This window comes from Heterocephalus glaber, unplaced genomic scaffold (assembly GCF_053883595.1).
Source record: "Heterocephalus glaber isolate CG9 unplaced genomic scaffold, H.glaber_assembly_v1.0 deba00000347, whole genome shotgun sequence".
In the NCBI taxonomy this organism is placed as follows: domain Eukaryota; kingdom Metazoa; phylum Chordata; class Mammalia; order Rodentia; family Bathyergidae; genus Heterocephalus; species Heterocephalus glaber.
In genome coordinates this window covers 52,782,339-52,795,400 of record NW_028258143.1, presented here as the reverse complement: position 1 = coordinate 52,795,400, position 13,062 = coordinate 52,782,339, and the positions used below count along the sequence as shown (strand labels likewise).

The 13,062-nt window shown below is 40.7% G+C and overlaps 1 protein-coding gene across 4 annotated transcripts in view; it reads right to left on the bottom strand.

Annotated features, from left to right (window-relative positions):
- Map3k20 (mitogen-activated protein kinase kinase kinase 20) overlaps positions 1 to 13,062 on the bottom strand; it is a 172,510-nt gene that overhangs the window by 15,622 nt on the left and 143,826 nt on the right. The gene's annotated exons all lie outside the window — the stretch shown is intronic.

Sequence of the window (13,062 nt, the reverse complement as noted above, 5' to 3'; positions counted from 1 at the left end):
TAATAGAACCATAAAAGAAAGTAGATACTGAAGCAATAAAACTATAATCAAGGAAGTTATAAGACAAGGAGGCATTTTCTATTTTTTTTTTTTTTTTGGTACAGGGGATCGAACTCGGGTCCTTGCACTTGCGCAGCAGGCATCGAAACCACTGAGCTAAATCCCCAGCCCATGGAGGCATTTTCATTTCATGAAAAAGTAGATGCTGGTTGTTACAAAGCTGCTTGAGAAAGAAAGAGAATATATAACATTCACCTAAAGCATTAACTTAATCTACCAATGCCTTGATATAACTCATGGGAATTTTCAGAGCATCTGTGATATCACTGTTGCCTAGTTAAGTAATGTACAAATAAAGCAATGGAATTCCTTAAATTCTGAAAAATGTCAAATTAATGTAAGGTATTTTTGGCAGTTTTGTTGCCTAATGAGTCATAAGCTGTCTATGTGGATTGTCTACAACTACTAGAATTTATCCAATGGTCACGGAATATCCAATGGTCACGGAATTCCATAGAGTATAGCTGTATATATTGAAAGCCACGCAACAAGTTCTTAACTATAGATCACAGAAAAGAGTTTCATAACAGGATGAGTAGAATCATCAATAGCATCACCAAAAACAGCAATTCCACACTTTTATGAGGCTAATCCAGGTCTTTATTTGCACTGTATTTTGGCAGTGATGTAGACCAGGGAGTGACATTATGGTCACTAACTTAAAAATCATTCACTTTTATCAGGGTGAGCTGGTATTGATTTTGGCTTGATATGAGGGCTAGAAGTGTGACTAATATTCAAGAGTAACTGTTATGACTTGTTTCTAGATGTCCCCCCAAGGTCTCATGTGGTCATAGGTGAGTTTCAAAGGTGGCTGGATTATGTGTGTGATGCTGGGTTTAGGATATCATGCTGGGATTCAGGGTGCCCCACCCTGAATGGGGTGGCCTCAATCATTAAGTTTGCAGCCTGGATGGAATATAAAGGGACAGAAAGAAGGTAGCTGTTTCTGCCTGCTGTTGCTGCTACTTTGATACTTTGCTGCCTTCTGCTTGCCATGAATTATTTCTCCTCTGTGATGTCCCTCTGCCATACCACTCTGCCTTGGAGCCAGCTGACTGGACTGAAACCTCTATGTACTGTGAGCTGAAATAAACCTCTCCTCCTTTAACCTCGGGTGTCAGGTATTTTGGCTCAGCAACAAGAAGAGTAACTGACAGTAACTTCTGATGGCTGTAGACAACTCTCAATTCCAGCAGGCACAAATCAAAAGCAGTCAGCTCTGAATTCCAAGAGATTCCATGGGGCCTTAAGAAACCCTTTTTCAAAACCACCTCACCCCTGGCCTGAATTGTCCTTGCTATTGACACAATAGATTGAAGACATTGATGATTACCATTAAAATAGAAACAATCCAGAAAAAAGATCATATCTTAAGCCTTTACTGTAGGAACTTGGGTGGAAGGGCAAGATAAAGATCACAAGTTGAAAGTGACTCCTAGTTTTTACCATTTCCTTCACTAACCTTAGCCAACATATGTAATCTTCTGAACCTCAGTGCTCTTAATTCACAAATGGGTTGTTGTATTGAGTGATAATTAAATGAAATAATATAAATGCAGTACCCAGCATGTGTCAGAACTCAATTGGGAGCTCAAAAAGGTATAATTATTATTGTTTCCATTACGGTCAACAACACAGCTCCAATGAGTTTACTGTACCAGTCACCTGTCACTAAGTGGTGATAGAAGAGAACGGGACAGAGGGCAAAGGAGCTTTGAGAAACAGGAAGGTGCAAAGCATGGTATAGGCCGACAGACTTCGTCAGAGCATCTCTCCCAGGCAGGAGCCTAGGTAGCCAAGGGCACTAACTCTGGGACCAGGCCATGACCAGTGTTGAAAAAAGTTGCAACATATCAATGACTGGCTTTAGGAAAATAAAAGAAGGAATAGATTTATATCTTCTGACATAGATGGGTTATATATAGCATGAATTCTGCTCTTCTCTGCTTCAGTAGACCCTAATGCAGCCCTACTAATAAGAACCATTAGATGTTTGGAGGTGCAGTGGCTATTAAATGTAATTGACAGTCAGTGAGGCTTATCTTAACCAAGGAAATAGTAGCACAGGGAGATGCAGTCATTTGAGAGATCAAGTAAGTAGCAAATGTGGGTCAAGTTCCCATTTGAACCAATGTGGTCTCATGATGCTATGAAGAGCAGGTTTCCTGTGTTAGCTTTTTTTTTTTCACTGTGATCAATTTTGAGATGATCAATTTATAAAGAGGAAAGGTTTATTTTGGTGCATAGTTCTGGAGGTTTTGGTCCATGATCAGTTGGCCCTGTTGCCTTTTGGTCTGTGATGAGAGAGTGCCTCATGGCCAGAGGGTGTGGTGGATCAAAACTGCTCACCTTATGGCCAGGGCATTAGAGAGGGAGAGACTGGGGTCCTACAGTCCCCTTCAAGGGAATGCCCCAAAGACCTGGAGACCACCACTAGACCCCACCTCTTGAAAGTTCCACCACCTTCCATTCCGTCAGCTCTTGTCTTGGTGCAGATACAAAATCAAGGAAAACAGATCTTGACTGCCCTGGGTTTTTAGTTTATAACTGGATTCCTTTCTCTATCTGTCAGCTTTCCTGTCACTAGACACCCCAACACCCACAACTTAAAGGAGTAGAGGTTTAGTTTGGCTCATGGTTTCAGTCCATGGTTGACTGGCTCTAAGGCAGAAACATCATGATACCATGATGTGGCAGAGCAAAGATGCTTAGTTCATGGCATCAAGGAAGCAGAGCAGGAGAGGAGTACCAGAATGGAAGGGGCAGACATGGACCTCAACCCTATGCCTCCATGACCCGCCCAGACACACTTAGAAGTGTGCTCTACCAATTTCCAGGACAGATCCCAAGGCCAATCTGGCTGCAACTCCACCCTAACTGCCACACCATCCAAGAAGACATTCACAGGGTTGGAACACATTATCTTGATCCATTATCTTGATATCATTATCTTCGAAGGGGAATGACAATCACTAATCCAACCCTGGCCCAGGTGCAGAGTAGGGCGGGGGTGGGGTAGGGGGGTGGGGGTGTGTCTTTGCTAGTCTTTAGGTAGCAAAACATAGTTACAGAAACTTTCCACTAGTTAGAAAATCTTCCTCTCAATATAAATCTGCAAGAACCCAATGGAATTTTGTTGGAGAGACGGAAATTTTTTACATTTGGAACAATAAAAAATAGGACAACTCTCATAGGATAGGCATGTTTCTCAGGGGAGCTGTTGAAATACCTGGATAATTTTAGGAGAAAGTGTATGGTTAATGGAGGACAAGAAAGCATTCCCAGTGAAATGCTTCAAGATTGCTAGTTATGTCAAAAATTTTCTGAATTAAGACTACTGGCCAAGTAAAACAGAACCTCTTACCCTGTGAAAATAAATCCTAAACAATACTCAGTTAATGCTAAATTAAATTATTTCTTTGTGAGAATCACTATTACATATTTTGTGAGCCATTTAAAATTCTTTGGAGTTCTAAGGGGCCGGGGATTTAGCTCAGTGGTTTCGCTGCCTGCTGCGCAAGCGCAAAGACCCGAGTTCGATCCCCAGTTCCAAAAAAAAAAAAAAAAAAAAAAAAATTCCTTGGAGTTCTAAATTGATGCCAATCAAACATAGCTTGGATCTGAAATATCCCCCAGAAGCTCATGTATTACTTGATCCCCAATGCAGAAGTGTTCCTAGGCAGGGCTTTTAGGAAGTGACTGGATCATGAGAGCTCTAATCTTCATAGCTGAACGGACCACACGGAAGGTGATAGAAATTATAGGAGATAAGACCTAGTTGAAGGGAGTGGGTCCTTGGGGGAATGCCCTTGGGGACTTTGTCTCCAGTACCTTCTTGTCTATTTGTCTGTCTCTGCTTCCTAGCCTCCACAAGGTGAGCAGCCTCCTCCTCCACAGACTCCTACCACCATGATGTTGTGCCTCACCTCAGGCCCACAGCAATGGAACCAGCTGACTATGAACTGAAACCTCTGAATCCATGAAACAAAATAAAGCTTTCTTCCTCTTAGTTGATTTTCTCAGGTGTTTTATCACAGTTACACAAAACTGACTAATACAATGGACATCCCTTCTCCCTCCTGAAAAAGAGAAAGGAAGGAAGGAAAAGAGAAGAGAATATAAAGAAATAATCAAGATAGAGGTAAATTTTCCAAATAGAAAAAAATGACTGGAAGTACCACAAAATATTCAACTTTAAAGTTCTGGGCAACTCAGAGACAACTCTCCCTATATATGTTTTTTTACTCTACAAAATGTAATTGGAACTATCAACACTGTAGATAAACCTTCTATAAAATCTAAGTCTATGGTCATTCAAGATACTCCAGAAGGAAACAGATTCCAAAATTAGGCATCCAGGCTTTTCTAGATAATTTTTACCTGAAGGTTACAGATACTTAAACATTTTTAATGTACTTTCTTATTGAGGTATAATTTACATACAATAAAATACAGATTTTAAAGTGTGCAGCTCACTACATTTTTGATAAATTTATATGCTGTGTAACCAACAAAACAAGCAAGCTATTTCCAGTACCCCAGCAAGTTCCCTCCTACCCTTTCCCAGCCAAGCTTCTTCCACAGGCAGAGGCACCATTATTCTGATTTCTATCACGACAGATTACATTTCACAGTACGCATTTGTTTATGCCTGGTATAATGTTTTTGAGATTTTTCTGTGTTACTTAATCCTCAGTCTTACCAGCTCTACAGAGCACTGGCCCTGTTTTACAGATGAGGACACTGAGGCTCAGAAAACTGGGGAAATATGTGACAAGGTCATTCAGCCTCCTGGGACTGGAGTTCATATTCTGGTACAGAGAGTCTAATCTTAAGAGACATTGGTTTTCAAAATCCCCACCCTCTCCTCTTCTCCCAAGAATGCAGAAAAACCAAAATCGCCCAAGAAGGTCCAGCAAAAAAAGCCATGATGGAGGAAGTATTTCAAAATATAGAAGAGAGTAGTCAGACTCAACTTTTTAAGATACAAGAGGAGGGAAAGAAAGGTAACAGTAATAGCAAGCAAATGACTGCTGGGAAATGTAAGAAGTAATGGCAGATAAAATAAAAATACGCAAAAATATTGGTCATGCTGTTATTGAATAGTGAGATGTTGACGACTTAGGCCTCGAAGGCTCCTTCACATGCATTTCTATTATCCAGCTCAGCTGCCGAAGCCCGCTGTGTTCAAGGCAGGAGAGTGGAGCATCCCATGATGGCACCTGGGTTATTTATCATTAAGCATAATCCTGCTACACTATATTTTATTATGCTGCCTTTAAAAGGAAGATAACACAAGTATGGTTAATTTGCTTCTCTTCTTCATCTACACAGTGTCATGACCCACTACGTCTTTGTCCCGTGAGATTTGTTTTTCAACCCAAAAGAAATCCACAAGAAACTCTCCCTAAAAATTCCATTAATAACCTCTTTCAGCGCGTATAGGTTGCAGGGTCTGGAACTAAGAATGTTTTAATCTCTTCAGCAAAACAATGTCTCATAATGATGTACAGGACTATTGCTGCACTGATGAAGAATCATACATAATTCAGCACCTTTCACTTTGGCACCACTGTGATATCCTCATTAGCTGTGGCTCACAGTGTCTGTCAGATGGTGTCCATGCGAACGCAGGCATTATATTGTCTTTGAGATGTGCAGCTGCTTCCATGACACTGCCAGTATATAAAAACATGACGCCAGTTTGTTTTATTTAGTGCTAAACCTTCCAGTTTGTAAAAACAAGGCTGACACAGAGCCTGACATGAGGCAGTGAAAATAATTAGCTCTCATTTTCTCAGCCTCCTATTTCCTTCTCCCTGCTGTGTTCTCTTTCCACTAAACCACCACATGTCAGTCGAAATGGGAGGCAATTAGTGGGCTCATTTCAGTCCCCACAACTGTGCTGAAAAGAAAGTATTTATGATGGCACAATGAACAGCTGAAAGATTAAATAACATTTGCCTTTTGAAAAGAAAATGACTTCTAGCTAAATGGGCAATTTTTGATTATTCTCAAACAAGCTTAGAGTAGTTGGTTTTTAAAATACAAGAAAGGAAAATGAGTCATTTTTAGGTGAAAGAATCAAATAAAACTTGACACAGTAATGCAAATAACTGATGTTTTATTGCAAAATATGTAAATGCGTTATATCCTTAACAATGGCTTGTGTCTAAGGTCAGGGCAGATTGGTGCCAAGTAGACACCAGTGGAGATAAGGTTGTTACATTGCCTTTTGGGGGGGGTTGTTATTGGAGTTATGTATGAGAAAGGGACCTTAGGGATGATGTTAGAATAAAGTGAGACAAATCAAGTGAGACACACTTTCATATGATGCATTACATACTTGACTATCTAAAATGGTTCAGATGTTAGTTGACATGTTTGGAAAGGATTTTTTTTTAATGTATTTTAAATTGGAAGGTACTAGGTTTTCATCTTGTAAAAAAAGAACAGTAAGCCTTGCTACTGATTTTTGAATAATTAAGACTACTCTCAAGGGTTTCTTAACCCACAGAGAAGGTGATCTGGCTTACCTAAGTGGTGATTAATAAATACTTTCAGACTGGGAAATTTACTGCAAATAAACTTTTATCCAGGACCTTCCAAAAAGCTTTTCTACCTGCAAAGTTCTTCTCCTGCCTCCATGTCTCTAAAGGTGACTCCAAGAAGTATGTTTTCAGAAGAAGTACTGACCTAGGTAGTAGGCACTGTTTACCAGTTGAGCTATTCTTAGTCCAAATCCAGATGTCCAGGATTGATATGGCTGTCATCAGTCCTTGGTTTTCCAACACAGTGCTTTTAATTTTACTTCAAATAATCTGTACCTTTTATAGTTGGTTATTCTCAAGACCTAATTTTTGGTTGAGAAAACATAAGTCATTGATAGTGCTGAGGTCATCACTCTGCAGAACTTACAGTGATTCTCAGAGGCTTTGGAAAACCCATTCTAAAAGCAAAAATCTCCTCTATTGCTATCCACACCTGCACCTCTCATCACGGAGTTACCAACTAGGATGGATTCCATAGTTTTCAGTTTTTTGTTTTTGTTTTTCCACTACTGGGGATTGAACTCAGGGCCTTGGGCTTGCCAGGCAGATGCAGCACCACCGAGCTACATCCCCGGCCCTTCAATAGTTTTTAAAGGATAGCCACAGATTTAAAATTTGTTTCTCTGTCTTCATAAGCCTATTTTTACTTTGCACAAACTTGAATCCTACTTTTGGGATTCACATAACATGATAAATATGAGAAAATGGTGACACAAGCTGACTTAAGCCAACAGGCTCATTAGGAGACCAGAGCTTTCTTTGAGCTAATTCTCTCAGTATAGCTGGAAACCAGTAATAATGTGTTTCTAACTTATTGAAGCCTCTGTTTTCTCACGTGTGGTATGCTGCTATTTGCTATTTTTGAATGATTTCATAATTTTTTTAAGAAGACAAAGAGTAATCCAATAGTCTGCTGGAACTAGCATTCACAAGCCCATTCATTGCTCACAGCTTTCTTCCTTTAAGTTCAGTGACATCAGATTGGTAACTTGAAATCAGCTATGGTGAGACTATGTACTCCACAGAAATCTGAAAACACCTGAAACCTAGTTTCTGGAGAGTTTCTCTAGTTTTTGGACATTCCCTGATATGCATGCATGTCCACATGGGTGTTAATCCATCAGCAAGCAAGTACTGAGCACCTCGCCCAGTTCTGCTCTAGCACTATAGGCGGCTGTCCAACCCACTGGATGGAGTATATCACCACACTCTGTGTTTAGAAGTCAGCAGCAAAGTTATGCAATTGTAAAATTCCAGTGTGCATTTGCTTTGTTACTGTCAAATAAAACTTGTGTTTCTCTTGCTAAAAAAAGACCACTTTATGGAGGTAGGATTGACGTACAAAAAGCTGGAAGTACTTAATGTGAACAATGAGTAATATATTGTGAAGCTATCATCTCAACCTAGGGCATTAAAATTTCTATCACCTCCAAAACTTCTTCCTGGTCTCTTATTGTTATTTTTGTGATAACAGCACTTAACATAAGATCTGCCTTCTTAGCAAAATCTTAAGAATATAACACAGTATTGTTTATTATAGGCTCTGGGCTGTAGAGTGGATCTCTAGGACTTATTCATGTTGTAGAGCCAAAACTTTATACCTGATTGATACCTCTCTGTTTCCTCCTCCCTAAAACTTCTTTTTTTTATATAACCCTACCATTGCAAGCTTATAGACTTAGGCACACAAACACATGTTTGTGTACACATACCCCCTATAGCTGATCATGAGAAATGAACTTCCTTACACTGATTTTTAAATGAATGTAACTCACATCAAAGAAAAGCTCTGCTTTTAGCTGTTTTGAAATTTACAAAAGGTGTGGGCTTTATACTTCTTACAAAAATCTTTTTCTTTGTGCCCTGTTATTTTACTCATGTTTATCTATCCATTTACAAAAATTACACAATAGGAAAAAAAGCGCTACTTGACAGTTCTTGATATTTATAGTGCTCTAAGAAAGGGCCTGGAGATTCAATTACGTTTATTAAATGCAACATTTCACAAGCAATCTAATAGAGATCTGAAAGCACAATACAAATGCGGAGCATTTGTAAAAAGCAGCATTTTTAACCTATGATGTGAGAAGACCAGAGAAGTAGAACTACTGACAGAATTTCTTCCTGCCTTCGGTAGGTGGGAGATGTGGCCAGGTGCTAACAATGACCAGGCTGGACAGGGAGAAGAGCAGGAGGGAAAGTCCCCAGAGACCACTTCTGCTCTGAGAGGGTTTGTCAGTCTGTTTCCATTTCTTTAAAATGTTCCTCTCATTTTCTTTTCTTGGTTCTCCTGAGCCATTAAAACACCTCTCCAAGGGAAATTAGAAGTGAGAGCCATTTGGAAGGGGTAGCCCAAGACTCGAAGTGGAACCCTATTAAAAGGTCCAGCGACCAGGGGTGTTGGGAGACACAGGGTGTTGTTTCCCTTATTCCTCCTCTAACCCAGTTCTCCTACCTAGGGCTGGTGATTAGTTCAGATCCACAGGCACCTGGCTTCAGCCAGGCTTCCTATGTTGCATCAGAAGGGAGGGGAATAAGGATTCAGGAGACAAAGTGACGGTTCATCACTAATGAACAATGGATGACTCCCAAATACAGTAGTTCCTTCTTGGCTCTGCTTTTAAATTTTTATGACACAAAGTCTCAAAAAGATCTTGGTGAGAAAACTCCTAGGTGAATTGATAGTTTATCCTCTGGCAATTTGAGAATCAATATTCCTGACTGGTGAGCTGATAAGAGATATAATAATAAACTCTATGCAGCTGAATATCTCAATAAAAAGGGTGGTTGCCACCTGGGGAGTGTGTGAAGCTGCTTGAGATTTTGGAAGCTGCTTCCCTTTTGTGTCAAGTAAAGCCTTTAGAATATAAAACACAAGAGAGTTTCCACAGAAAACAAACATTGTGGTAATGTAGTACTAACTTCCCAAAATAAATTGATTACCAATGTACCTACTTTGGGGGATGACGGTACTTTGCAGAGAGAGGTGGTTAAGCCTGTGGACTGGATCTGCCCCTGACTGGGGGGAACTCTGGGGCAAGAACATTACCTCGATGCCTGATATCCTCATGAGGAAGTTAATTGAGGTGTAATGTTCCCCATTATGTTGAGCTGTAACAACGACATGAAAAAAAGTTTGCAAAGTGCTTGCAGTGTCTTTGGCCAGAAGTATGAGGTAATAATAATTATTGTAGGCATTTTCTGGCCCTCACATTGGAGACATGGAGAAAGACCCAATTTCTGCCACTTTGTCATAACTTCTAGGCTGCCTCGGCATACAGTATTATTTAAATGAATAATGAACTTCTTAGAAATAGAGCAATCAAATAAGTGGGTAAAATTCATTCTCATTAATTAATTAACTAATTATTTCTTGGTGGTTTTGCAACTGGAACCCAGGGCCTCACATATGCTAGGCAAGGGCTCTGCCACCTAGCTACACCCCTAGCCCATCATTTATTAATTGAATTGCCACTGAAGCTTGTGGTTCAGTCAAGATTTTTTTTTTTGCCCTTCCAGGTTGTTTTAAAAAGAGAAATGAAAAAGACATTCCATTCATGAGAGAATGCTTGTAGCATGTATGAGCTGGAGTATGGTCAGGTCCTGGCTTTCTGCAGGGGTACAGCTGTACAGACTGAGCTCTTGGACAAGGTGTCACTGTAGTGGCCCTTCTTACAGAAGGCATGAGCTCTCAAATGCAGATCTTCCAAGGTTCTGCAGATCAGCCTCATTTTGTGCCACAAACCATCTAGTTGTAAAATGAAGTTAAGAAAAATAATTTAATCAGAATTCTTAGAACAAAAGGTTGGACAGATCTTACATGAAGGGCTTTTTCCTCTGTATATATTTGTCTATTTGTGTATGAAGTCATATTTTTATTGTTTATTTTGGGTAGGTTTAAGGTTACTGAAATGGCATTTACCCCCCCGCCCCCACTTTGGGGTGGTATTGGGGATTGAATCAAGGCCTCTGCACTCACATTGAGCTACACCCCCAGCCCTTTTTTAATTTTTTCTTTTGAGACAGAGTCTTGCTAAGTTGCTGAGGCTAGGCTCAAACTTGTGATCCTCCTGCCTCAGATACCGAGTCCTAGGATCACAGGTGTGTGTCACCATGCCTGGCTAAGCATACCAATTTTAAGGGGCATTAACTGGTGGTCTCTATCAAAGGCAAAGAGAAAATGTAGGTACTGTCTTCGTGATAAAGTCTCTGTCATACTTTATTCCCAGCGGTTCCCATTAGAACACACCTCTCATTTTACTAGTGAAAGGAAAGGTAAGATCAAGCAAGGATCTCTGATCTGCAGACTGAGATTTGTGGAGAACTTCCCAAAGCTCCAGCTTTCTCCTGTAAGGCCTGTCCTAGTCATGGATTGGGGAGGATAAAAGACTTTGCCCATACTAAAAATCTGCAGCACCATTCTGGCCCCTGATTAGGTCTCATCAGTGTCACCTTCATGCGTCCTGGGCCCCACAGAGCTACCAAAAGTAAACTCTGCAGCACTGCTGTACCCTCAGTTCCTCCCTCCTCTGTGCTTCTAATAGATCTTTAAAAAAAAAGTCTAATCCTATCTACTCTCGGCTCAAAAGCTTTCAAACTCCTTAGCTTAACACATAATCCCTTTTCTGGTCACCAGCCTCCCTCTCTCTCTCTCCAGTCTTAACGATCAACATGCTACTATCCTGCGGTCAGTAAGTTTTCCCAGAAGGAGGATGCTCCAGTTGTGCGGTCCCAGGAAATCAGCCTAAGAGGTGCTCCTGGCTTTGCCTGGCTCCCTAGGTCTCAGTTCTCATACATACTGTTTCTTTTGCCTTCAAAGTCCTCTTCCTACCCAGCCCAGATTAATGAATTTTATATTTGAGTTTAAGCATCCCTTCTAAGAGACTCCAAGACCCTCCCTCACCTCCTTCCCAGCTACAGATGTGCATCTAGTATGTGCCCTAGAACAATGTGTACGGCATGGTAAAAACGCATCACTTTGCACTGTAACAGTTCACTGTTTATTTCTCCCAATAAGCTCTGGGTTTCTTGCAAGACAGGTCTGTACTTTTTGACTTTGAATCCTGAGCAGGTAGCATAGAGCCAGGCACACAGCAGGTCCTCAGTAAAGCTATGCTGAATGAATGGATGAAATTATCACTCAGGATGAGACAGCAGAATATCAAAAGTTGTGGCAGCTTTGAGCTTGTGGAGGATTCATAAAGTTTACATGATTATAGTAAAAAAACACACCCCTGTATTTTGTCTCAAATATCATTGATAGCTTTTGCTTTTTTTACTAAAGAGATTATACTTTTCAGCTTTCCACATTAACAAGTCATTTCTTCAATAACTGAAAATATTTTCCCGTTTGAAACCTCTCTTGACAAGCCTCAAAGAAATTTTTCTCTCTTTACCATTTATGGGCCATAAACAAGTTTAAATAAAGAGAACTCATAACCTAAGAAATTGAGGATACCAAAGAAGGCAAACAGGAATGTGCAATCTGCCTATCGTTGGTTGGATTTGGGGTGCCCACAGCTAAAGAATCTCAGCTTTAGAAGGCTCTTCGATGATGCTGAAGCGAAAGGAACTTACTCTGCAGCCCCCTTTCTGCATCTAACAACTGAATGAATGGACAGAGAGCCATCCATAGAGGGAAGATGGAAGGGTGCATACACAGGAAGTCTGGATTCAGAGCTGCTTTCTTTCAACCAAGCACTGTGGTTCAATAGAAGCATCAACACACCTGCGGCAGTGCAGGTCAGGCCCTCCCTGTCAGGTGTCTAGAAAGGGTATCTTTTAAACCCCAGGTGAAACTCTAACCCACAGCAAATTCCGGCCTTTCCCAAGCACTGGTTCCCAGGAATGGATCAAGTATGCTTCTCTCCACCAGTGGCCAGTGGGCCAGCTGAGTTGGCCTCAGGCCCAGCACAGTAACCATCTACAGGGGTAGATGCTCCTCAGGGGAAAAGCACGAGTAATACAGTAGTTAAGGGCCATGGATCTGGGGCCAGAGAGTCATTTAACCTCTCAGAGCCTTGGTTTTCACATTTGGAAATTAGCATTTACACTTCGCTACTATATGCCTGGTACAGAACAAGCAGTCAATTAGAAGTTATCGTTATTATTAACTATTTATAGTAATCTAAACTAACACAAACCTGTTAAAATTCCCATTCACATGCCATCTATTCAAATAGCTTTTTCTAGACTCTAAAAATGACAAAAAGTGAAAGCTTGAGTGAATGACTGGTGGTCAAATGCCCTGCCACCCTACTTGGAGCTGGTAAATTGAGCCTCCATATGGACTGGAGTTCCATTCGCAGTGCTGTTTTATTCTTAGTATCCTAAGACTGAAGCCCTTCAGAAACAGGAAACAGGAAGCTGGTGTCCACGGCCTCCTTCCCCATGAGTTTCCTCGAGGGCCTGAGTGGCCTCTCCACTAACCAAGAAAATAAGATTCCCA